The sequence below is a fragment of the Lolium perenne genome, chromosome 2, assembly GCF_019359855.2.
Source record: "Lolium perenne isolate Kyuss_39 chromosome 2, Kyuss_2.0, whole genome shotgun sequence".
Classification (NCBI taxonomy): domain Eukaryota; kingdom Viridiplantae; phylum Streptophyta; class Magnoliopsida; order Poales; family Poaceae; genus Lolium; species Lolium perenne.
The window spans coordinates 12,987,649-12,997,013 of record NC_067245.2 but is presented as its reverse complement, the minus strand read 5'-3'; the positions used below and the strand labels follow the sequence as shown (position 1 = coordinate 12,997,013).

At 45.4% G+C, this 9,365-nt stretch overlaps 1 pseudogene; it reads left to right on the top strand.

The window, feature by feature from the left end:
* The first annotated feature begins 1,363 nt into the window (after positions 1 to 1,363).
* On the top strand, positions 1,364 to 7,909 carry LOC127328218 (2-oxoglutarate-dependent dioxygenase 11-like; annotated as a pseudogene).
* Positions 7,910 to 9,365: the final 1,456 nt, after the last annotated feature.

Genomic DNA, 9,365 nt, shown 5'->3' with positions numbered 1-9,365 from the left:
TCTCCTAATCATTGATCTTCACCTTGGAGTCGTAAAAGTCATGGACTCGAAACGTAAAGAATATGCGGAATGGGCGGACATGGCTGCCATCCTCCAGAGGTAGTTTCAATCAATTTCGTATTGGCATCTTCATCTGCTCTAATTCGAAGATATCATCAACTAATCAATTACTCATTTGCTCATTATTTTTTGCCGGGCAGGGCTTGGAAACGGTTCATCAATACTGTTCCGGGTAAATGAAAACCGGAGCTTACATTTGAAGATTACCCTGTAAGTAGTACTATATATATAGCTATGTCCGTGAAACTTTATATATGATATTTACTTTCAATACGATGCTTGATTATTAGTTTGATCGAACTATTTTTTCGTAAAGTGTATGAGGCAGGAACAAGGGAATAACTTATGTGGATACTACGTCTGCACCTTCATGCGTGACATGGCCTGTCCCAAGGGTGGGGATGCCCGTATACAGCACACTCGTGTACGATAACAAAATTTCACAATTAATCTTAATTAGTACCATCTATTGTATTGAGTTCCATTCATATATTGATCTCCTTTTTAAATATAGATGACACGCCTGCGGGACACTCTCATAACAGCGGATCAAATAAAAGCAATTCAAGAGGAAATCGCGGGATTCTTTATTACCGAGGTCCTTACCCCAGGTGGAGAGCACTATCGGAAGATCGTGACGGCGGAGGATATTCGTCGAGGAGATGTTGTATTGTAAATATGCATACATTACGTGTACTGTGTTGACTATGTCGTGTACTGTTGACGATGTCTATATATATTCATGACGATTTTTTGTGGTTTCTTGAATGATATATATGCATTGCTGAAACTCTGCCGCGGCAGAGAAACGCTGGTACAGCCTAAATCTGTGCCGCGGCAGAGAAATAGCAATTCTCTGCCGCGGCAGAGAAACCTAGGCCCGGTTCGTACCACGAACCGGGACCAAAGGCCTTCCACCGCGAGCTCCCTGGCCGCACCACGTGTCGAGGCCTTTAGACCCCGTTAATCTTTGAACCGGGACTAAAGGGTACCCCCTTTAGTCCCGCCTAATTGGTCCCGGTTCGGCAACCGGGACCGAAGGCCCAAATGGACCGGGCCTATTGCCCCTTTTTCTACTAGTGCGGCCATTTCTTAGCATAGGTATACGTCCAAACACAGGATCGGAGGGCATTGCAGGCGAGCCGGTAGAGGAATCACCACTTGGATCTTTCTTGTCACAGTTGAACATACACTTCTATTCATTTTTTTCCGTGTGGGGGAAACAAACACTTTCTATTCTGTTGGATCGAACCCAACAAAAAAATGATTAGGAAGCTGCGATGTTAATTAACAGTCTTGATCAATGGCTGGGGCGCCTGGATCCCTGTACAAATAAGCAAAGCAGAAGCAGCTTCAGCACTTCACCATCGAGGCCGGCCACAAATAGTTGCTGATACAGATGGAGGAGCCCAGCGGTGGCGCCGGCGAGAGCAGGTGGTCGAAGCTGGCAACGACGCTTCCCGTCAGCAACGTCCAGGCTCTGGCTGCGTCCGCCGCCGACGAGCTGACGCCAGACACCATCCAACGGTACATCCAGCCGGACATAGACGCACACGCCGTTTTCGCCGGGCATTCCGACGACGTTCCGTTGATCGACCTCGGCGTGGTGCGGATGACAAGAACAACTGTAACATTAACTGGCCTAGGGTGCGCCAGTTCAATGATGCTATTGCTTCGATGTCCTTACGGGAGATTAATAGGACTGGCTCCAGGTTTACCTGGACCAACAAGCAGCTCTCTCCAATTCGCTCCATCCTAGATAGGGTGTTTGTTTCACCCTCATGGGAGCAGAACTTCCCGCTTTGCTCTCTTTCTGCGGTCACAAGGGTGGGTTCGGATCACAACCCTCTCCTCCTTGATGATGGTGAGCAACGGAGGCCTGCGAGGTTTATCTTTCAGACTTGGTGGCTTAGGGTGGCCGGGTTTAAGCAAATGGTCAAGGACAAGCTTGACCACTGCATTCATGCGATGGGGCCGCATCGCAGCAGCGTCGACCTCTGGCAATGTATTGCTAGATGCCTTAGGCAGCACCTTCGAGGCTGGGGTGCTAATCTTGGCAAGCTGCGTCGCCAGGCGAGGGTTGACCTCATCTGCCAAATCCAGGAGCTGGACAGGACAGCGGATTCGGCGGGGCTTGACGAGGAGGGGTGGGCCCTTCGCTATTTCCTCGAGGACCAGGTGGTCCATTTAGACGGGCTGGAAGAGGAGTATTGGAGGCAGCGGAGTAGACCCCAATGGACCCTCAAAGGGGATTCCTGCACAGCCTACTTTCACGCCTTCGCCAATGGAAGGCGAAGGAAATGCATGATCCCCAGACTTATCACCGATGAGGGTGAGCTCACCGCCCAAGAAGACATGATGGGTCATGTCTACCAATTCTACCATGGTCTGCTGGGCACAGAGGGGGAGGAGAGGGCCTTCTCCCTCGCTCACAATCTTTGGCCTGATGACAAAAGGGTCGAGGAGGATGAGAATAGGGCTCTCGAACTTACCTTCACTGGGGACGAGCTGGATGGGGTCCTTGCTGGCATGAAGCAGGACTCGGCACCAGGCCCTGATGGCTTCCCTGTCCTCTTCTTTAAGATGTTCTAGGGAACTCTTAAGGCTCCTATCCTTCACTTGCTCAATGATTTTGTCCTAGGGAGGATCGACGTTTCCCGCCTTAACTGTGGGGTGATCTCCCTTATTCCTAAATCCCAAGGCGTCGACAACATCAAGCAGTTTAGGCCTATTGCGCTTATCAATGTTGTTTTTAAGTTCATTGCTAAAGCCTACGCCACTCGTCTAGCTCCGGTTGCGCTTAGAACTATTGATCGTAGCCAAACTGCGTTCATCAAGGGTAGAATCCTGCACGAGGGTGTGCTGGCTCTACATGAGATTGCTCATGAATTGAGAGTCAAAAATCTGCGAGGACTCATCCTTAAGCTTGATTTTGAGAAGGCCTTTGACCGTGTGAGTTGGGGCTTCCTGAGGGAGGTCCTTCTCCGCAAGGGTTTCTCTCCCATGATTGTACACCGTCTTCTGCAGTTGGTCTCGGGCAGCCAGACTGCAGTAACTGTCAACGGTGTCATTGGTGGATACTTCCGAAATGCTCGGGGAGTGCGACAAGGGGATCCTCTCTCCCCGATTCTTTTTGACTTTATGGTGGACTCTTTAGCGGCCATTATTGCTAGGGCCTGCGAGTCGGGGCACCTCCAGGGGGTCGTGCCACACCTCATTCCAGGTGGTGTTACCCACCTCCAATACGCAGACGACACCCTGATCCTCCTTGACCCCTCAGACGTCAGCGTGGCAAACCTTAAGATGCTGCTCCTTTGTTTCGAGAACATGTCAGGGCTCAAGATCAACTTTGCGAAGAGCGAAGTGGTTGTGACTGGGTTCACCGACTGGGAACGGCCGAGGGTAGCCGATGCCCTTAACTGCAAGCTAGGGAGCTTGCCGTTTACGTATCTTGGCCTCCCTGTTAGCGATCGACCCCTCTCTGTGGCGGACTGGAACTTCCTCACTGAGAAGGTGGGCCACAGGGTAGAACCTTGGCAAGGATTGTTCCTCGCCTCCGCTGGGAGGCTAGAACTTACCAATTCTTGCCTCTCTAGCCTGCCGTTGTTCGCAATGGGGCTCTACCTCTTGCACGATGCGACTCATGGGGTCATGAATCGGCATCGTTCCCGCTTCTTTTGGGAGGGAGTGGGCACCAAGCGCAAATACCACATGGTTGACTGGGCTACGGTGTGCAAGCCTAAGGCGTTTGGAGGATTGGGTATCCTGAACACGAAGTCCATGAATATAGCTCTCATGCTAAAATGGATTTGGAAGATCTATCAAAACAGCGAGGGGCTGTGGGCTGATCTGCTGAGAGCCAAATACCTGGGGGACAACGACCTGTTCTTCCCGGCGGTGCCCACCAAGGGCTCCCAGTTCTGGAATGCCATCCAGAAGATTAAATGGTACTTCAAGATGGGGGCTAGGCACAAGGTGCGCAATGGGAGGCGGACCTATTTCTGGCTAGACTGGTGGACGGGTTCGGGGCCCTTGCGTCTGTCCTTCCCGCGGCTCTTCGCTTGCTGTGACAACCACTTCGCTACGGTGGAAGGCGTCCGCAACAACGATGGCTGGCGGATCAGAATCAGACGCTCCTTCGGTCTCGCTGAGACGGTGGAATGGGAGAACCTTTGCAGGATTTTTGATCTTAACCCTGTTTTGGAGGGGGAGGATGAAGTCCGCTGGGCATTGGAGGCTTCCGGGGAGTACTCCACCAACTCAATGTACTACAAGCTGTCCCAGGGTGGGGCAGTTGCCCACTTCAAAGAGGTTTGGCGCACTAGGTTGCCGCCTAAGATCCGTGTCTTCCTTTGGCAACTCATCAAGGGTCGGCTCCCGGCAGGGGACCAGCTGGTGAAGCGAAGGGGCCCCTCCGACGGCAGCTGTGCTTTCTGTGGGGAATGGGAAACTTGCGACCACATCTTCTTCAAGTGCCATATCGCTAAATTCATGTGGGCAGGAATTAGGGAACTCCTGCACTGCTCCTGGAACCCGGCAGGGGCCGCGGATTTCATTGCCATTGTTAACGGCCTTTCGGGTCGTCTCCGTAGGTTAGTGTGGTATACCTTCGCGGCTCAGTGCTGGGCCCTTTGGAACATCCGCAACAAGCTAGCTATAGAGGGATCCCTGATCAACAATCCGGCTGACGCCATCTTCAAAATGTCTATTCACATGCAGAGCTGGAGGGTTCTGGTCAGACCGAGGGACTTACCGCTGCTAGACGCGGCGCTGGACGAGGTTAGGAGACTTCATGGGCGGCTTCGAGACGACGATGGTGGATGATGCGGACGGACGGGGGGGGAAGGCCGCCACCTTCTGCTTTTCTTGTAGTTGCTTCATGCTCTCTCTCCATGATAGACTGACTGGTATCTGTGGTTTGTAATAACTAAGGCATCAGGCTATTCGCTTGGGTGTGTGTGTTGTATCGCTACTTTGTCTTGTGAGCTTTATATATAAAGCTGGGCCAAGGGCCTTCCTTTAAAAAATCGACCTCGGCAAGCTCCTGAGGCCCTAATCCGTAGAAACGGAGGCCGCGAAGCTCAAGTTTGCCTGCGAGGAGTGGGGATTCTTTCAGGTAGTATCACAGAACATGGACTGGCCAGGTGTTTTCATCTTGTTTTCTGTTGCCATGATACTTTAATCTTGTTATATTCAGTGTCTCCGTAATTTGGAGTTAAACATGATTTATTTTCATGTTTTTCTTTTATCAAGAACACGGTTTAGTTACGAAAGCATCAAAAATATCGGGGTCAACTCTATTTTTCGAAATGGAGGCTTATCTGGTTCAACTCTCAGAATATCAACATGCAGTATATTTTCACTTTGAAGTTTTTTTTTCTTTCAAAGCATGTGATTATCTGTCCAACTTGTGATTGGCAGCTGGTAAATCATGGAGTGCCAGATGAGGTCATCGCGGGTGTAAAGCGTGACATAGAAAATTTCTTTCAGCTCCCCCTCAACGTGAAGAATGCTTACGCACAGCGCCCAGGAGATCTTCAAGGTTACGGCCAAGCCTTTGTTCAATCCAATGATCAAAAGCTTGACTGGTCTGACATGTTCGCGCTCTACACCCAGCCGCCTCAGGCCCGTGACATGAGTTACTGGCCAAGTCAACCTCATACATTCAGGTTATAGACTGTGTTTTTTTTTCTGAACAGTGCACATTATTTTTGGTAGAGTAAAACTGCACTTGAATCTACGGTTTCCAGTAATACTGCCTAGACAGAAGTTCCTCAAAAAAGGGCAGCTAGCTGTTTAAGTCGACCAAGAATTAACTACGGAGTAATTCTCCAAGAACTGAGAATTTTCCTCTTAGAGATCAAGAAGTATATATGTTCATTGTGATGTTATAATTTGTCCATCTACATCCTATATGGTGAACAACATGTACGAGAAACTCTATAAACATTTGCTTATACATGTTGTTGGCAATATTGCAATAATTTCTTCATGAGGCACAAAATTATTTGTAGAATGTGTTCTCTTATATAAACAGAAAAAAGAACACCAAAAGGAAATCATTGTCGGATCGATGTTTCTAGGCACTAACTAATTTTTAGGCTATCGAGATTATCACAACCACAATTATTATGTCATAAACAGAAGTGCTTCTCCACGAGTGGAGCTGCATAGGTTGTACCTGATCCACCTGCATGAGGGTTAAAGAAAAAATTAGCAATACTTATGACAAATAAACTACATTTTTTCATCACAACATATAAATGATTCATTGACTTCATTATATGCAAATCAATTATTGATGTTCCATTTTGTTTACATCAACTGCTTTTGGAGATCAAATTTATATACCCAGATTTTTTTTCCAATCCTACAAAACAAAAAGGAAGTGAATATTGATTTTTCATGATAATATCTACACAATAACAAATTAGCAATTGATTGATTTTTAAGATTGATGGTTTATGTTTAACTACATCTAACATTAATGCAAATATTATTACTTCTATGATCTCAGAAAATACATTGAAGAATACTCTTCGGAGCTGATGAAAATCGCTGATTCTGTTGCTACCTTCATTGCAAAAACACTAGACGCTAATGATAAATTGGTGGCAGACAAAAATGTGGTGCAGATTTTTAGGATGAACTACTACCCTCAATGCTCGTCAGCACCCGACAAGGTTTTAGGTTTCTCACCACATTCTGATGGATCTTTTCTAACTATCCTACTAGAAGTTAATTCAGTTCAAGGCCTACAAATTAGAAGACATGGTGCATGGATCCCAGTCAAACCACGTACTGATGCATATATTATTGGTTAATGTGGGTGACCTTCTTGAGGTATGATCTTCTTAAGTTTATCGTACCAATGTCTAAAACTAAATTTATGTGAACTAGGGTAACATATATTCATAATCTTCATCTGCAAAACTATACACCATGCACCGGCAATGTCCATATCTGTGACTTGTTGGTGTGCTTTCAAGTTTTTTTCTACTCGAGTTGGTAAAGTATGTTGTTTGATGTTTCATCACTTGACATGTTAGCAAATTTAACGCTTCATATGCAAGGATATAATGATGATTATTGGTCAGCAAGTTCCCAATCTATTGTTGGAACTCTCGGAGTAGTTAGGCATCTTTTGTTTCGTACTAAGAACCATTATTGGAAAAGATCATTCTTGGTAACAACAAAGACACATAGTTCCTCTTTAGGCGAAGTAGGTTGTTCTTGTTGTCCTCATTCTCCAATTCTGGCTAGCATCACGTGGTAGTAAATTGAATATACTTCACTTTTTGGCTATTATTATTTTCTTCCATTTTTTCAAGGAATCCCGACCAAACAAAATAGAACAAAGTAAAGGTTTTATAGCCACAGGAACATTCTAGAATTCTTACCAATGACATAAAAAATGTGCATTCCCCCAAAGTCTTTCCACCTAAGCAATTTGATGTTTCTCTAATTTCAATAGTTGAACGCTATAGAGGGAAGTTTATCAGAAAAACAATCCCATATAAATTATGTACACATTTAATTATTTCCATGTCTACATCAATGAGGAATTACATATTTGAATAATTTCATTATTTATTATTTGTAGATAATGTAAAACGGGAAGTACAAGAGCATTGAGCACAGAGTTACTGTAAATGCCCATAAGGAACGGCTATCCATATCAGCATTTCACGTCCCAAAGTTAGATGGAATAGTTTCACCAATTTTGGGCATTATGGAAGAGAAGGTATTATACAAGACAACAAATGTAGAAGAGTATTCAAGACTTTATATGTCAAACAAACTTGATGGCAAGAGGGCCCTCGATCATGCAAAATTATCCATAATATAATGATTGTCTTCTCTACTTTGTTGTACCAGCTGAACATTCGGAAAATAAAATTTGATGTATGACCTATTATTGGTTTTTCTATTCAGCGTTCACCTGATAATTAATTATTTCTATGTCTCTGCTACGAACCATCCGATCTAGATGTACATGAGATTTGTGCAACTAACAAGAGAATACGTAAATATTGATTGGATGGTTGTTACTGTCGATTGAGAAATAATGCTTGTTACTTCATCCGAATCTCTACATCCTTTTTGTGATGTTACACACATATTTTAAAATTCTTTTCTCAGTGCGACATGTTTGATGGTTTTTATTTGGGTCCGTTTAGACCTGAGATTTTTAAAAGCACGAGCTATACTTTTTTAGTAAACTGAAATTGCACTAAAAAAACTAACTTGCACATAGGAACATCCATGTCAACTTAGAATTAGCAAAAACATTTTTTTTTGCAAGATGCGCTGCTGATTTTCCTCCATGCAAGTGTTGATTGCTAATTGCTCGAGTAATGTAGTATTCCTCAAGCCGCACACATTGTTCTTCAAGTATAGCTGAAGATCTGCACATTTCACTGAAAGAAAGTCCGTATACATTCAGTGTACTTGTATTTTCAAAACACTGTAAACCAGAACGACCTGTGCGGACGTGCGGTGCGTTGTGGTGCTTGTATTTGAAACACTTCAAACCGGAACGACCTGCGGTGCGTTTGGGGTGTTCTTGGCTCCAAAGTTTGTCAGTACGAAACTATTCCGCATCAGCCGCCGGCCATTTCATAGCGTAGGTTCAGCCAAAGGATCACATGACCTTCCGGCGAGCACTGTTCGGTTGGACCGAATCCAATAAGAAAAAGATCAGCAAGTTGCAGCATTAACGTTCTTATATGATAGTGCCTGATCAATGGCTGAATCACTCAACTTCACTAGCTACTGTGATGGAGGTGGCAGTGGTGGCAGCGTCAGCGAGAGCAACTGGTTGAAGGTGGAAACGACGATTTCCGTCAGGAACGTTCAGGTTTTGGAGTCAAGCGCAAGCCGTCCTGGGCTCCTCGCCGAGCACTCCGATGATTTCCGGTGATCAATCTCGGCAACATCTTGAACCCTGAGACCGGGGAAGCAGAGGTAACAAAGTTCAGGTTTAACTGCAAGGAGTGGGGATTCTTTGAGGTAATGTTACTGAACATGAACTGGCCACATGCTTTAATCTTAATTGTTCTCTTTTGGGACAGTGCTTTAATTGTTCAATGTCGTGTACGAAGTTAAGGATGACTTGACGTCTTCTTTCTGAACTAGATATTTGCTAAAGGATATGTATTATATAATTACCAGAGTTGGTAAAAGTGATAATGCAAGGTTTGACTATTTATCCAACTTCTGATTAGCAACTGGTAAATCATGGAGTGCCAGATGAGGTCATCACATGTATAAAACGTGACGCTGAGAAGTTCATTCAGCTCCCC